The sequence below is a fragment of the Coenobita brevimanus genome, chromosome 76 (assembly GCF_032717465.1).
Source record: "Coenobita brevimanus isolate Jiangsu-jjx chromosome 76, ASM3271746v2, whole genome shotgun sequence".
In the NCBI taxonomy this organism is placed as follows: domain Eukaryota; kingdom Metazoa; phylum Arthropoda; class Malacostraca; order Decapoda; family Coenobitidae; genus Coenobita; species Coenobita brevimanus.
In genome coordinates, this window is record NC_137029.1 from 22199507 (window position 1) to 22214124 (window position 14618).

Genomic DNA, 14618 nt, shown 5'->3' on the forward strand with positions numbered 1-14618 from the left:
TCTTCCTTCTGCCTATGGATGACTCTACACTGAGTGACAAGCCAAATGGTTTCCTGTACACCAGGAAACCATTTACTATGCCGGGTGATAACCATATAATCAAATTACTGTATGTTGCCTGATGGTTAATGGCTAATTAATGCTCTCCAATCGTATTGAATTTGTGTAGGTTTATGTCCGAGGAGTGGTTGGGTTTTATTGCTCACGTTATGCCACTCAGGGATGAGTGAGGCTGGTCACTTTCGTCTTAAATGCCAGGACTGACTTGCTTAGCCTCAGTCTTCTGTGCTCCTCATGGGGTGACATAGGATTGGATGATGAATGAATTTCTTCCTCCTTCTTGCCTACTATTATTTTTATTGATTTGTTCATGTCAGCTGTCTCCCTTAGTAATTTTGGATCTTTCCTTATTACTGTACCTCCTTTACTTCCTGTTTGATGTTTACATTTTCAAACTCTATTGGATCAGTGCTTTGTCTGCCCTTTATTTCATCCATTTCCTTGAAAATCTGAGCATAAGTTGTTTTCACCTCATCCTTTATATACTGTGCAAACTGCATCAACTGATTCGTCAGACACTTTGTTCTTTTCTAATATATTATTTGCCTGTTTTTATTACTTCATCATTTTCCTTTTTACTTGACATTTGCTGGTGATTTACCACTTCAGTACTCATTTCTCTCATTTTGTTTTTCAAATTACTTTCTTCTGTTGACATTTCACATACTTCAGCATTTTTTTTGTTCACTTCTGTTATCAGTTTTTCATTCCTTTTTTTAACCCGTACCATCCCAGGCATTATTGCCAGTTTATACCCACCCAATCCCGGACCAAAAACAGAAAAAAATTTTATTGCATAAAACAATCCAAAAGGACATATAAATCAAAGAAAAGCAAAAAAAAGTACTCCTTATAGGAGAAATAAGACCAGGATGGCCGTCCGTCGTGTTTTTAGCCCAGTTTCCCAAGCCGTGAGCAATGTTTTCCCACCCAGCTGGGCAGGATGAGAGAGAACAGAGGAGGAGAAAGGGGGATTCCCTTTTCTCAGTGTTCTCCACTGGCTCATATTCCTCCCCACAATAGGCATCCAGGTCTTTCTCTTCTGAAGAATCAGTAAATGAAGGGACAAAAGGGTTCAACAACCTCCTCCAGCCCAATGAGGCTGAAAAATGGCATGATTTTCGCGACATCCTAACGCTTTGACGGACAGTGGCAAACTGATGTTACCCAGCCATGCAGAACCAAACTCAGTACTACAACTGCTTGGACACAGTGTTGCCAATACATTAAGCTACTCCTTAGCAAAAAATAAGCTAGATTAAAGCAGTTTGAGACTTGCTACAGCACTTGAATTTTGCTGTCGGCACCATCACGTCACTGGGATTAATCGAGATGTTTTGTACTGTCGGCACCATGCCGACGGCGGGATTGTATGGGTTAAATTCTTTGCTTTTTTCCTTTCTCATATCATAATTCCCTTTTAATCTCTAATAATTCTTCCTCTGACTTCTCAACTTTTTCTGCCAACATTTTAAATTCTTGTACATCTAGGAAGTCATAATGTAAGGGATCCTTTTTACTTTTATCTCTCTTTCCTAGTTTGTCTGAGAATGCCGTCGTTTCAGAGTCTTGCACTCATTTGAGTCTTCAACACTTGTCAGCCAGCTGTTGTTTGCCACTATCACTAGTTGCTTGTTTGCCACTTATATGATTTTTTCCAACTTTTTCCTACATAAAACACTTCACTTATAGAGTTTATCTCATTCATTCATTTTGCAGTAGGGACATGAGCTTGACCAATACTCCAAAATACTTACTTAGGCGGTAGCTTGTCGACTTTTGTTTCAGGAGCTCCGTCTGACATCCATCCTGTCTGACTGCAAGTGTGTGTTCTTACCTTACCTAAATGTATCTTTACGGGAATGAGTCAGGCTCGTACTGTCCCATGTCTTAAACCATATTTAACTTACATATCCTTAAATTTATGAATTGTTTTGGCACACTCTATTTCATTTGGTAGTTCATTCCACTGATCAGTTGCTCTATTTGGGAAACTAAATTTCCTTACATTTTTATCGCCTCTTTTTATGCAGTTTTTTGCAGTGTCCTCTTGCTGATGCATCCCTATAGGTTAGGTAATCATTTATGTCTATTTTCTCCTTCCCTGATATGCATTTATGCAGCATAATCATGTCTCCTCTTTTCCATCTCTCCTGTACTGTAGGCATATTCAGTTTTTCTAGTCTTTCTTCGTACCTTAGATCCCTTGAGCTTGGTACCCATCTTGTAGCGGCCCGTTGAACTTTCTCAATCTTATCTAGTTGTTTTTTGAGATGAGGGCTACTCTCTACTGATGCATACTCCAGGGTTGGTGTGATGAATGATGTTATTATCTTTCTTAGCATGTCTTCATTTATGTATGTGAATGCTATTCAATTATTTGCAAGCAGTGTATACATGTTCCGTACCTTCTCACTGATGTGGTCAGCAGGAGACAGTCTTATTAATAATCACACCTAGGTCCTTCTCACTTTCTGATTTGTGTAAGGTTTTATTTCCTACCTAATAATCCCAATCAGGTCTTTTTCCATGTTTACCAAACTTGATTTTTTTTTTTTTTTTTTTTTTTTTTTTTTTTTTTTTAATGCGAGGAAGAAGGAACCAAAGGCCATGAGCCCGCAGTAACAGTTCCCTCCAAGAGAAAAACAAAATACAATAGAGAGCCAAATTCAAGATCCGATCATTTTGAGATGCCTGGACACACTGCGTTTGAAAGACTGGAGATCATAGGCAGCAGGAAATACAGACAGAGGGAGACAGTTCCAGAGCTGACCTGTTGCATAAATGAAAGACTGGGAGTAACGGTTAACTCTTGCATTAGAGAGTTGGACAGAAAAGGGATGAGAGTTTGCTGCCAGACGGGTGCTACGCGCCCGTCATAGAGGTGGAGGAATGCAAGCAGACAGTTCAGAGGAGCAGTGACCATTAAAGTAGCGATAGAAAAGAGACAAAGATGCAACAGTGCGACAAAGAGACAGAGGTTGAAGGGAGTCGGTAAGAGGAGGAGAGTTAATGAGACGAAAAGCCTTTGACTCCACCCTATTGAGAAGAGCTGTATGTGGGGAGCCTCCCCACACATGAGAGATGTACTCCACACAGGGGCGGATAAAACCCCTGTATAGAGTCAACAATTGTGCAGGGGTAAAGAAAGAGCGGAGTCGGCTTAGCACACCCAGTCTCTTGGAAGCAGATTTTACAAGAGATGTAATATGATCTTTCCAAGATAAGTCCCGAGTAAATGAAACCCCAAGCATGTTCAAGGATGATGCAGGATTAAGCTGAATATTATTAAACATTAGTGGGTATACCTGTGGAAGATTTTGTCGGGTTGATAGGTGTAGGAACTGAGTCTTAGATGCATTAAAAACAACCATATTATTTTTACCCCAGTCAGAGATACGAGCCAAGTCAGACATTAGGTGTGCCATAGCCTCATCCCTTGTTTGTTGAAGTAACTGTTGAGATGGGCGTTGCGGGAACCGAATGGAAAAGTGAAGGGAGGAGTCATCAGCGTATGAGTGGATAGGGTTAGATGTACAGCTTAGAAGATTATTGATGAATAAAAGGAAGAGAGTTGGTGATCGGACAGAGCCCTGAGGAACACCACTGTTGATAGATCTAGGAGAAGAACGATGGCCGTCTACAACAGCGGCTATAGAACGACCAGAAAGGAAGCTAGCGATGAAGGCAAATATAGAAGGATAGAAACCGTAGGAGGGCAGTTTGGAAATTAAAGATTTATGCCAGACTCAATCGAAAGCCTTTGAGATGTCAAGTGCAATGGCAAAGCTTTCGCCAAAGTCCCGAAAGGAGGATGACCAGGAGTCTGAAAGGTAGATTACATGACACTTGTCCACATTGAATTCTATTTGCCATGTATTACTCCATTCATGAAGTTTATTTAATTCTTCTTGTAGCTCTTTACAAGAGTCTGTGTTAGTAATTGTCCTTTGTATTTTTGCATCATCAGAAACATATTTAGATAGCTTTAATTTTCCGAGTTGCTGTCTGTATCATTTATATACACTTAAAACATGATTTGTGGTAGGTGGTGGCAACCATCATCCACTTACTTGATGTAGTGCTGCCTACTTCTTCCTTAGCCTTTATCATTCTTTTTCTGTGCCTGCCCTCCTCTCTTCCTATTTCTCCCATCTTTCCTGCCACTTCTTATTGCTTTTCTTTCCTTTACAGGTGGCTTTACATTGAGTGACAAGCCAAATGGTTTCCTGTAAGCCAGGAAACCATTTACAGTGCTGGGTGGTAACCATATAACCAAACCATACATGCTCCCTATGTGTCAACAAGTGGGTTGGTGGAGGGTTAGTGCCCCTCCCCGTAAAACAACTAACTCAAAGTCAAATGGCCACCCCTTACAGGATTATGGCATCTGGCAGTAGATAGTAGTAGTTGAAAACATGATTGGTGCCAGCACTGAGCCCTGTGGAACTCTGCTAGTCACTTCCCTCCTTGATGAGTAATTTCCCCTTAGTATTGTTCTCATTTTTCTTTTTTTGAAAAAATCTTGCATCCAACAATACAGTTTGCCTATGATTTCTCCTTGATGGTACAGTTTCCATAACAGTCTTTGGTGCGGTACTGTCAAATGCTTTCAACTCTGCTAGTCACTTCCCTCCATGATGAGTAATTTCCCCTTAGTACTGTTCTCATTTCTCTTTTTTTGAAAAAATCTTGCATCCAACAATACAGTTTGCCTCGGATTCCTCCTTGATGGTACAGTTTCCATAACAGTCTTTGGTGCGGTACTGTCAAATGCTTTCAACTCTGCTAGTCACTTCACTCCATGATGAGTAATTTCCCCTTAGTACTGTTCTCATTTCTCTTTTTGTGCAAAAATCTTGCATCCAACAATACAGTTTGCCTCGGATTCCTCCTTGATGGTACAGTTTCCATAACAGTCTTTGGTGCGGTACTGTCAAATGCTTTCAACTCTGCTAGTCACTTCACTCCATGATGAGTAATTTCCCCTTAGTACTGTTCTTATTTCTCTTTTTTTGAAAAAATCTTGCATCCAACAATACAGTTTGCCTCGGATTCCTCCTTGATGGTACAGTTTCCATAACAGTCTTTGGTGCGGTACTGTCAAATGCTTTCAACTCTGCTAGTCACTTCACTCCATGATGAGTAATTTCCCCTTAGTACTGTTCTCATTTCTCTTTTTTTGAAAAAATCTTGCATCCAACAATACAGTTTGCCTCGGATTCCTCCTTGATGGTACAGTTTCCATAACAGTCTTTGGTGCGGTACTGTCAAATGCTTTCTTGAAATCTAAATAGATACTGGCCACCCATCTTTCTCTTTTCTGTAATGTTTCTGCTTTGCACAATGGCAGTATCGTAACCAATCAGGTCTTGCCTAAGTGACGTATTTGCTGCTACTATAAAGCTTGAATTGGGAAAAGTTGTCAATACCATCTCAGCACTTTTGCGGCACCTCGGTTTGGGTTACCTTTCCTAGAAGGGTAGTCAGGTCGTACCCTACCTGCTCGTGGTGACCTCGCAGACACCCTGTTTTTTTTCCATTTCTGTTCTTTGTGTTTTTTTCGGTTTTCTTTTTTTTCTCCTAAATTAGGGTGACACAAACAGGGGCAGCGCTACCCGGGTTTATCCCGGGTAGTATTGTGTATACTTTTTGCTGTTGTTGTTGTCATTTTGTTTTGTTTTTTGTTCTCCTTTACCATGAGCAAACAACACCAGTGCCCTCACTGTAGTAGGTCTGTAGCAAAAACTGCACAAGCACTGAAGTGCGCCTACTGCAGTGAGTGGGTTCATATAGCTTGTGAAAATTTGGACGCAGGCGACTATCCATTTATGAAGAAGAGTCACCAGCTGGGCTTTCGCCGGCTGTGTAGCCAGTGTGTTGCACCAGCGGATGAGGTCTTGGCTGGTGGAGGAAGTAGCGTAACCAAGAAGGAGTTTGAAGATAAAGTTATTGGGCCGATCTCTCAGGCAATTAGAGATGTTTCAATCAGATTAGAGGCACTAGAGACCAAGGTCTCATCACCCATGGCAGTGACGCAAGATCAGGCCAAGTCATTTGTGGATGCTGTTCGCAGGTCTCTCGTGGGGGAAGGGAAGGCTCTGCCTGGGGGCGTGATCGAGATGAGTACGTATGGCCAGAAAAAAGCCATTCATAGTCAGCATGTACTGATTGTGAAACCAAAGAGTGGTGCTGCTGCCCCGGCAAATCAGATGGGACCAGAAGACATCAGAGGTGTACTTAACTCGGTACCTGTTGATAGCTGTCTTAAGACCAAGGCTGGTGGGTTGGTAATGAAGTTTCCGTCAGCTGAGGCCAAAGGTGAGGCAACTGGGGTGCTGAGTGATCATTTTGGCTCTGAGGGCACTTTTTGCATATCAGAGCCAAAGAAAATGTTGCCTAAAATGACCGTTACAGGCCTTTCCTCTTCATTGAGTGACCCTGACATCATCCCAAGCATTCTGAGTAAAAACAATAAAATTAAGATGCTCGTTGATCGAGGTTGTACCCTCAGCCTTCTCTTCACAAGAACAAGGAATGACACCAAAACTGCTGTCTTGAAGATGTTGCCAGAGGTGAGATCCTCCATTGTAGAACAGGGCAGTTACATCTGTGTGAATCTTACAAGATGCCACACTTCGATAGATTCTGGGTTACACAGTGTCATCACTGTCAAGACATTGGTCATACATTTGAGAGATGTTCTAGGAAAATTGATGAACCTAAATGCGTCTTTTGTGCTGGAACCCATAAATCTAAGGATTGTAGTAACAGAAATTCTCCCAAATGCATCAACTGCTCTTCTTTAAGACATCAAGATGCTAATTCAAATTCACAGTCGGTTGCCCATTTTGCATCAAGTAGAGACTGTCCAATTATGATTTCCCATAGGAATAGATTGATTGAAAACACCAATTTTGACCATTCAAAAAACTGACTACGTCCCTCTTGAACCAGTTAAAGGATGGGTCTTTTAAATATTCGTTCTATCTGGAATAAGATAGACTATATTAATGAAACTCTAAATCAGCATGAGCTTGACATTTTGTGCTTGATTGAAACCTGGTTGTATGAGTCTGATATCGATATTATTCGTAATGCTTTGCCTAAGACACATTCAATTATTAGTATTCCCAGGCCTACTGCTGACTACCCGGGGGGAAGCGTAGCACTCATCTGCTCAGCAGCGCTTGCAAACGTTTTTCTCATTGACTCAGACCTGACCCCATCTTCATTTGAATTTATGGAAGTATTATATTAATTTCCATCAGAATACCATTAGAATTGCAATTGTCTATCGACCAGGTCATCCGGGTAGAGATCGAGGTTTTATGGAGGAGTTTGGGGAGTTTCTTGAAGGGTTTTCTCTTAAACCTGGAGGACTTCTTGTTTGTGGTGATTTCAATTATTGGATTGACAGTCCAGAGTCAAAACCATTTTCTTCAGAATTCCTTGAGTTGATCACCCAGAACAATTTTTTTAATCATGTGAGTAATCCAACTCATGTCTCAGGATATGTCCTTGACTTGATCTTGTCCCCTGTTGGTTGCAGGCGCTTATCAGATGTGGAGGTTGACTCATTTGACACCCTCATCTCAGATTATGCTCTGATCACTCTTAGTTTTGATGTCCCGAAATCCCCTTCATATAAAAAGGTCATCAGGTTCAGAAATTACAGGAATGTTGACCCGCCAGTTGATGTGTCTTGAAATTGATCAACGTTTAACCCCTAGGCACGGGGCATAGGTATACCTGTCCACGTCCCAGAACCGGGTTATTTTCAGGAAAATCAGTTTTCCCCCCAAGGTTTTTTTTTTTCATTACAAATCAATCACAAATGACAAAAAACACATAGAAAGCACATACTTATTTTCTGTTGGCGATTTGGAGGTGGTGGTGTGGTGTGATGGAGCCGGTGTATGATGGCTGGGCTGATCATGTTCATGGTCACGGTGGTGTGTTGGTGGTATTGGTTGATGGAAGTAGGATGATTACCTCGCACCAGAATAAGTGTTGAGTGTGTCTTTGTTTCTCTCACTAATTCACAATGCTGTATGAACACGATATTACAACTAAAATAGCAAAAAAACACAAGAAAGTAACTAATAAAGACTGGCTAATTTTATGTTTTCCATGATACATATTTTCTAACAAATTTATGTCTGTTTAGGTATTCACCATTATTTACACACTATTTACACATTATATCACTCTTTTTAGTAGTTCTTGACAGTATGATACTCCCTAAAGGCTGGCTGTGGTCAGTACAAGTGTACTCAAGCACCCATACTCTGTCCCCCGCACCCCTCAGTGCCCCCTAGTAACCCTCCCCATCAACCCACCCCACCCCACCCTGACCCCTACCGTGAACCAGTATCAGCTGGTTCCAAGGCCACACTCTCCCAATGCCGGCCTCCCACCAGCCTCCCACCACCCTCCACCACAGCCCTCCTCACTGCTGGACTGTCCTCCCATCCCTCCCCCACCCACATCCCCACCCCTCCCCGGCCAGCCAGCGTTACCCCGCGCACCAGTCATGCTGGGACAATACTCTGACTCCGAATAGTGTGCTACTAAGGTCAAACATGCCCGCGAAAAATTAAAACGTTATATGACGTGGACCGTAGGCCTCTACCAACATGTCATATGATGTGGACCAGCACCTACGGGTTAAACTCCATTGATTCTTCCAGTCTTTCTTCTGATGAATTGGTTGATATTTACAACAATGAGCTTAGGTCAATTTTTGACCATTACTGTCCTGAGGTAGTAAAAACAATCACTGTACGTGATGATTCTCCGTGGTATGGTCCATCCATTAATTCTTTGCATAGACAGCGTAGAAGGGCAGAACGTGAGTGGTGCTTGCAGCGGACCGAAGTAACTCGTTTGCGTTATGTTTTTGTGAGAAGAGCAGTCGTTCACACTGTAAAAACCCAAAAGACTAGGTATTATCAAAATAAAGTTGATTCATGTGGTAATGATAAAAAAAAACTGTCTGCAGTTGTGAACAATTTGGTTGGTCGGAGGAAGAGAATTGTTAAACCAACTTCTGTATCTGATACCCAATTGGCTTCTGATTTTAGCTTAGGTCAATTTTTGACCATTACTGTCCTGAGGTAGTAAAAACAATCACTGTACGTGATGATTCTCCGTGGTATGGTCCATCCATTAATTCTTTGCATAGACAGCGTAGAAGGGCAGAACGTGAGTGGTGCTTGCAGCGGACCGAAGTAACTCGTTTGCGTTATGTTTTTGTGAGAAGAGCAGTCGTTCACACTGTAAAAACCCAAAAGACTAGGTATTATCAAAATAAAGTTGATTCATGTGGTAATGATAAAAAAAAACTGTCTGCAGTTGTAAACAATTTGGTTGGTCGGAGGAAGAGAATTGTTAAACCAACTTCTGTATCTGATACCCAATTGGCTTCTGATTTTGCTTCATTTTTTACAAGTAAGGTATCTCGCATAAGAAGTGATTTAGACAGCACTTCTCCTAGTGAAGCGTACTCAGTTGCCTTCCAGCCACGGTGCACCAGGGATCATTTGCTTTCAACATTTCATCCGCTGGATGTAAACAGAGTCAAATGTTATATCAGAGAACTTAATAAAACATTTTGCTCACTCGATCCATGTAACATGTCACAACTACCTGATGTGTATGAGCATGCTGCAGACTTTATCTGCAACATAATAAATAGATGTTTCTTAGAAAGTAATTTTGTGCAGTCTGAGAAATGTGCTTTGCTTAGGCCCTTAATTAAGAAACCTCGCCTTGATGTCGAGAGCATGACAAATTATCGTCCCATCTCTAACCTGTCTTTTTTATCCAAGATTATTGAGCAGGCCATACTCGATCAACTCGTACCACTACTGGAACACAACAGAGTTGTTCCTGTTGTTCAGTCAGCATACAGAAAATACCATTCAACTGAAACTGCACTAACAAGGACTCAAAGTGACTTGGTGGCAAACACATGTAGTGGGATGTCCTCTCTCTTAGTTCTGTTGGACCTGTCTGCAGCTTTAAATACAGTAGATCACAAACTATTGTTGGACGATCTGTATTTTTATGGCGTTCGTGATAGTGCCCTTTTGCTCCTTAAGTCGTATCTGTCGGACAGATCTCAGAGAGTTTTTGTTAATTACGCTAGCTCTGATTCTGCTCCCCTTCTATTTGGAGTCCCTCAAGGATCAGTTTTGGGTCCAATTCTATTTCCTATCTACACAAGTAGTTTATCGTCTCTACTTGATGCTCATGATGTGTCCTATCATTTTTATGCTGATGACACAAGCTCTACAGTATGTTAAGATGTCAGATATCAACAATACTAAGACAGAGTTTGAATCGCTAATGTCTGATATTAAGATTTGGATGGCTAAGAGGAAACTTAAGCTGAATGATGGTAAAACTGATATCATCATCATCAGAGGGAACAGAAGGGGTGATGACACATGACAATGCCCTGGCTTTGAACATCGGCATGTCACAACTTCATCCAGTCGGTTCTGTTCGAAATCTGGGTGTTTATTTTAATTCTAAGTTAAATTACAAAGATCATATTAATCAGGTTGTCAAAGGTACTTGCATATCAGAAATCTGTACACTGCGAGAAAATTCCTGAATAGACGGTGCCTCTTAACAGTGGTCCATGCAGTGGTCTTGTCTCATGTTGATTATTGTAATTCACTGTGGGTTGGTCTTCCAAATAATATACCAACAAAAGTTCAGTCTGTGTTGAACAGGGCAGCACGGCTTATCTTTGGTCTCCCCTCGAGAACCTCAACTACCCCGTTTCTGATTGAGTTGCATTGGTTACCCGAAAAGGCTAGAATTGAATTTAAACTGTGTCTTATTACATTCAAGGTTATTAAGTTTGGTGAATCGAAGTATCTTGCTGAATTGTTAAAACTCCCATCGGCACCCCCAGGTGTGACGTTACGTGGTGAAGATAATTCCTTGCGTGTTGATGAGCCAGGAGCCATTCACCAGTCAGCTTTCTCTGATCGTTCTTTTGCGTAAAGAGCCCCTAGATTATATAACAGATTGCCATTGTCCATAAGACAACTCTCTACTGTTGAATCCTTTAAGAGACAGCTGAAAGCCTTTCTTTTTTCAATGCTATGACCTGGAGAGAGGTACTATGACGGATGATTATAGGGTTTAATTATTTCCACATTCATATATATATGATGTAGCTTCTATTATATACAAGAAATGTCACAATTCTTGTAATTGTAAAAATAATGTATGGGTGTCGAGCGCAAGTGAATTCCCAAAGGAAGAGCTGGCGCTTTTGAGAAACAAAAGGCCAAATTATTATTATTATTATTATTATTATTATTATTATTATTACTCTGTCATAGTAGCTCAACAGATTAGTAACACAGGATTTTCCTTTTCTGAAACCAAACTGTCTTTCTGTTATCATATTGTGTTCTTCTAGATGATTTACCCAAACTTTTCTCATCAGCTTTTCTAATACCTTGCATACAACACTGGTTAATGATACTGGTCGGTAGTTGAGTGGATTTTGTCTGTTCCCTTTCTTGAATAGGGGAATAATGTTTGCTTTCTTCCAAATATCAGGTAGTTTACCTTGTCTCAAGGATATCTTGAAATTTAAAGATAATGGTTTACTTAACTTCTTTGCACATTCATATAGCACCCAACGTGAAATTTCACCAGGACCATTTGCTTTTCCTTTGTCTAATTTACTTAACTCCTCCTGTATTTCTTTTTCTGATATTTGTATATCTTGTAATATGTGTGAGCATGCATGTTCCATATCATCCCTCTCAAAACTATTTTCTTCTGTAAAAACTGATTGGAAATTCTTGTGTAGTGCTTCACAAATATCCTTCACTTGTGTATAGGTGATCCTCTCATCTGTAATGGATTGTATTTTATCTTTTACTTTGGTTTTGCTTCTGATGTAGCTGTAAAATAGCGTTGGTTGATCACTACTTTTGTTTATGATATCCTCCTCAAACTGTTTTTGGGCTTCCCTTCTTATTCTTGTATAATTGTTTCTTGCCTGTTTATAGTTATATACCCTTTCACTGTTGTGTCTTCTGTATCTATTCCACAACAAATCTCATTTTTCTTTTGATTTTTTACATTCTGTATTAAACCATTTCTTCATTTTCTTTTCTGCTTCTTTGTGCTGTGGGATGTACTTCTGGACTCCTATTTCATAAAGTTCACAGAATTTTTTATATATAGCATTTAAATCTTGTCCTCTAAGCTCTTTTTCCCAATCAGTTTCTAAGAAGTACTTCTTCAGGTCATGGTGGTTTCCTTTTTATAATTTAGGCTCGTTTTGTAACTTTCATTGCTGTTAACTATGTCATATGCAATTCTGAAGTTGCAATTTAGTACTGCATGGTCGCTTTTGCCGAATGGAGGGTGATACGTTAAATTGCCAATATTGTTTTCTTGCCTAGTAAATATAACATCTAGCACTGAGGGTACATCGAGTCCTCTTTTTCTGGTCCTTTCCCTTATATGTTGCATTAGGAAAAACTCCTGCACAGGATCAAGGAAATTTTGGTCTCAGCAGCTTTCGTGGCTTATTATATCTGGAGTATGCCAATTTATATTTGTATTAAAATCTCCAGTTGGTATAATTCTTTCTGATTTCTCTTCCATTCTATGTAGTGATGCTCTTAAACTCTGAATTGTACTCTCTGCCAGATCCTCATATTCGCCTCTTTCCCAAGTGTTTGATCTGGGTGGCATGTACAAATTGGCTACAATTACTTTCCCTTCATATGCATTGTGAGGGTATATCTAGTTCTATTTCTTTGACTTTTAGATTTTTCTTTGGTAGTATTATAATTTCTCCTCCATTTTTTAAGTTCCTATCTCTTCTCCATATATTGTATTCCTCTAAGTTTAGGATGTCATTTGATATCCTTGGTGTTAATTTTGTTTCAGTTAGGCATATTATATGTGGTTCATTTTCTATAATAATATAGATACCATTCCATCCACATCTAAGTACATCACCTTAATCATCTTATTTACATACTTGTCATGACTTGGTTCTACTACCTTCCTCCTTTTTATTCCCTCCTGTTTATGCACCACTTTCGAACCTGCAATCCGATTACTTTGTAAAAAATGTATTCTTCTCCTCTGATCTTCCTTCGTTCTTTATTTTTGCTTCCTCCCTCTTCACTTTTAGTAATTCCAGTTCCTCTTGAGTTAGGCATTTTTTTTTATCCATACTTTTTTGAATTCCTCTTTTTCCATGAGTTTCTTTGCATTTTTTAGTATCTCCTCCACAGTGTTTACACTCTGAAAGATTACCTTTAGAGGACTTGGCTCATTTCTCTCATATTTCACTAACCTTTTATGTTCCTCTATATCTTTATTACAGATTTCCTCTGATACTTGCTTCAATATGCTCATTACATTTGCCATCTTTTTGTCCCTTGAGATCTTGTTTTTTATTTCTTCCTCTTCTATACCAGTGATTACTATAGATTTGTTGTTGTCTGCTGAATCTCTGACCAATTTAGGATTGTTTTGAATTATTCTTTTCACTTCCTTTTTAATGCTTTTTTCTTCCACCCTTGTTTCTAAGTCTTTCTTTACTTTCATCATTTCAGCATAAGTGGTTTCCACATTATTTTTGTAGCTTTGCACAGCTTCATTCACTTGTGTTATCTTCTCCTCAATATCACTGCTCTGATCTATCAGATTACTTTCTTTCCTAGTTGTCTCTGTGTCATATTTGAACTCTTCCATAATACTCTCGTGGTTGACTACCGTACTTGCCATTTCACTAATTTTTCTCCTAAGTGAACCCACTTCTACTGTCAACTCATCTATTGTTGTGTCTATCTTGTTGACTTCGTTTCCTAATTTTTCTATTTCTTCCTTCTGCAGGTGCAACTGTTTCTTAATTTCATCCATTTCATTCTGAAATGCCATCTCTAATCTGTTTACTCATTCGACCAGTTTATTGTAAGTCTCCATTTCAACCAGTTCTTGGTAGAAATCATCATCCTGCTTTCTACCTTTATCCCTTTTCTTTTCCAAATTTGCTTTACCAAAGTAGGTGGACATCATGCGGTACTAAAAGAACAGATTCTACTTACATTCCCTGGCGCAGACAAAACAAATGATCAGCTGATTGTGTGCATTCCTGCACTGCTTTGTTTTCTTTACTGTTTGAACAATAGTCTTACTTAAAACTTTTTTTTTTTTTTATATTAGGACACCATTTAGTCTAACCTGGTACAGAGCTTGACTCATATAAAGATACTAATTTAGGTATGGCCACTGGCCAGGTTTGGCCAGGTATAGAGTAATGGTGACATGCGTCCGCCCTGCTCGGTGCCTCCTGTGTGAGTGTGTGCATGTGTGTGTGCATGCGCATATATGCATGCATGCTTGAAAGAGAGAGAGAGAGAGTTATGAATGTGTGAGTGAATAAGTGTCTTAATTATTTATGTTGAAATGTATACCATAGTTCATTCATTTTAACTAGGCAAAGATCTTCATCCCCTTGCAGCTTGTTTCCTAAAATTCAGTGGGAGAAAAAAGAA

The 14618-nt window shown here is 39.8% G+C and overlaps 1 protein-coding gene across 2 annotated transcripts in view; it reads left to right on the plus strand.

Annotated features, from left to right (window-relative positions):
- The window catches only part of S2P (membrane-bound transcription factor site-2 protease), a 151569-nt gene that overhangs the window by 120051 nt on the left and 16900 nt on the right, over positions 1 to 14618 (plus strand). The gene's annotated exons all lie outside the window — the stretch shown is intronic.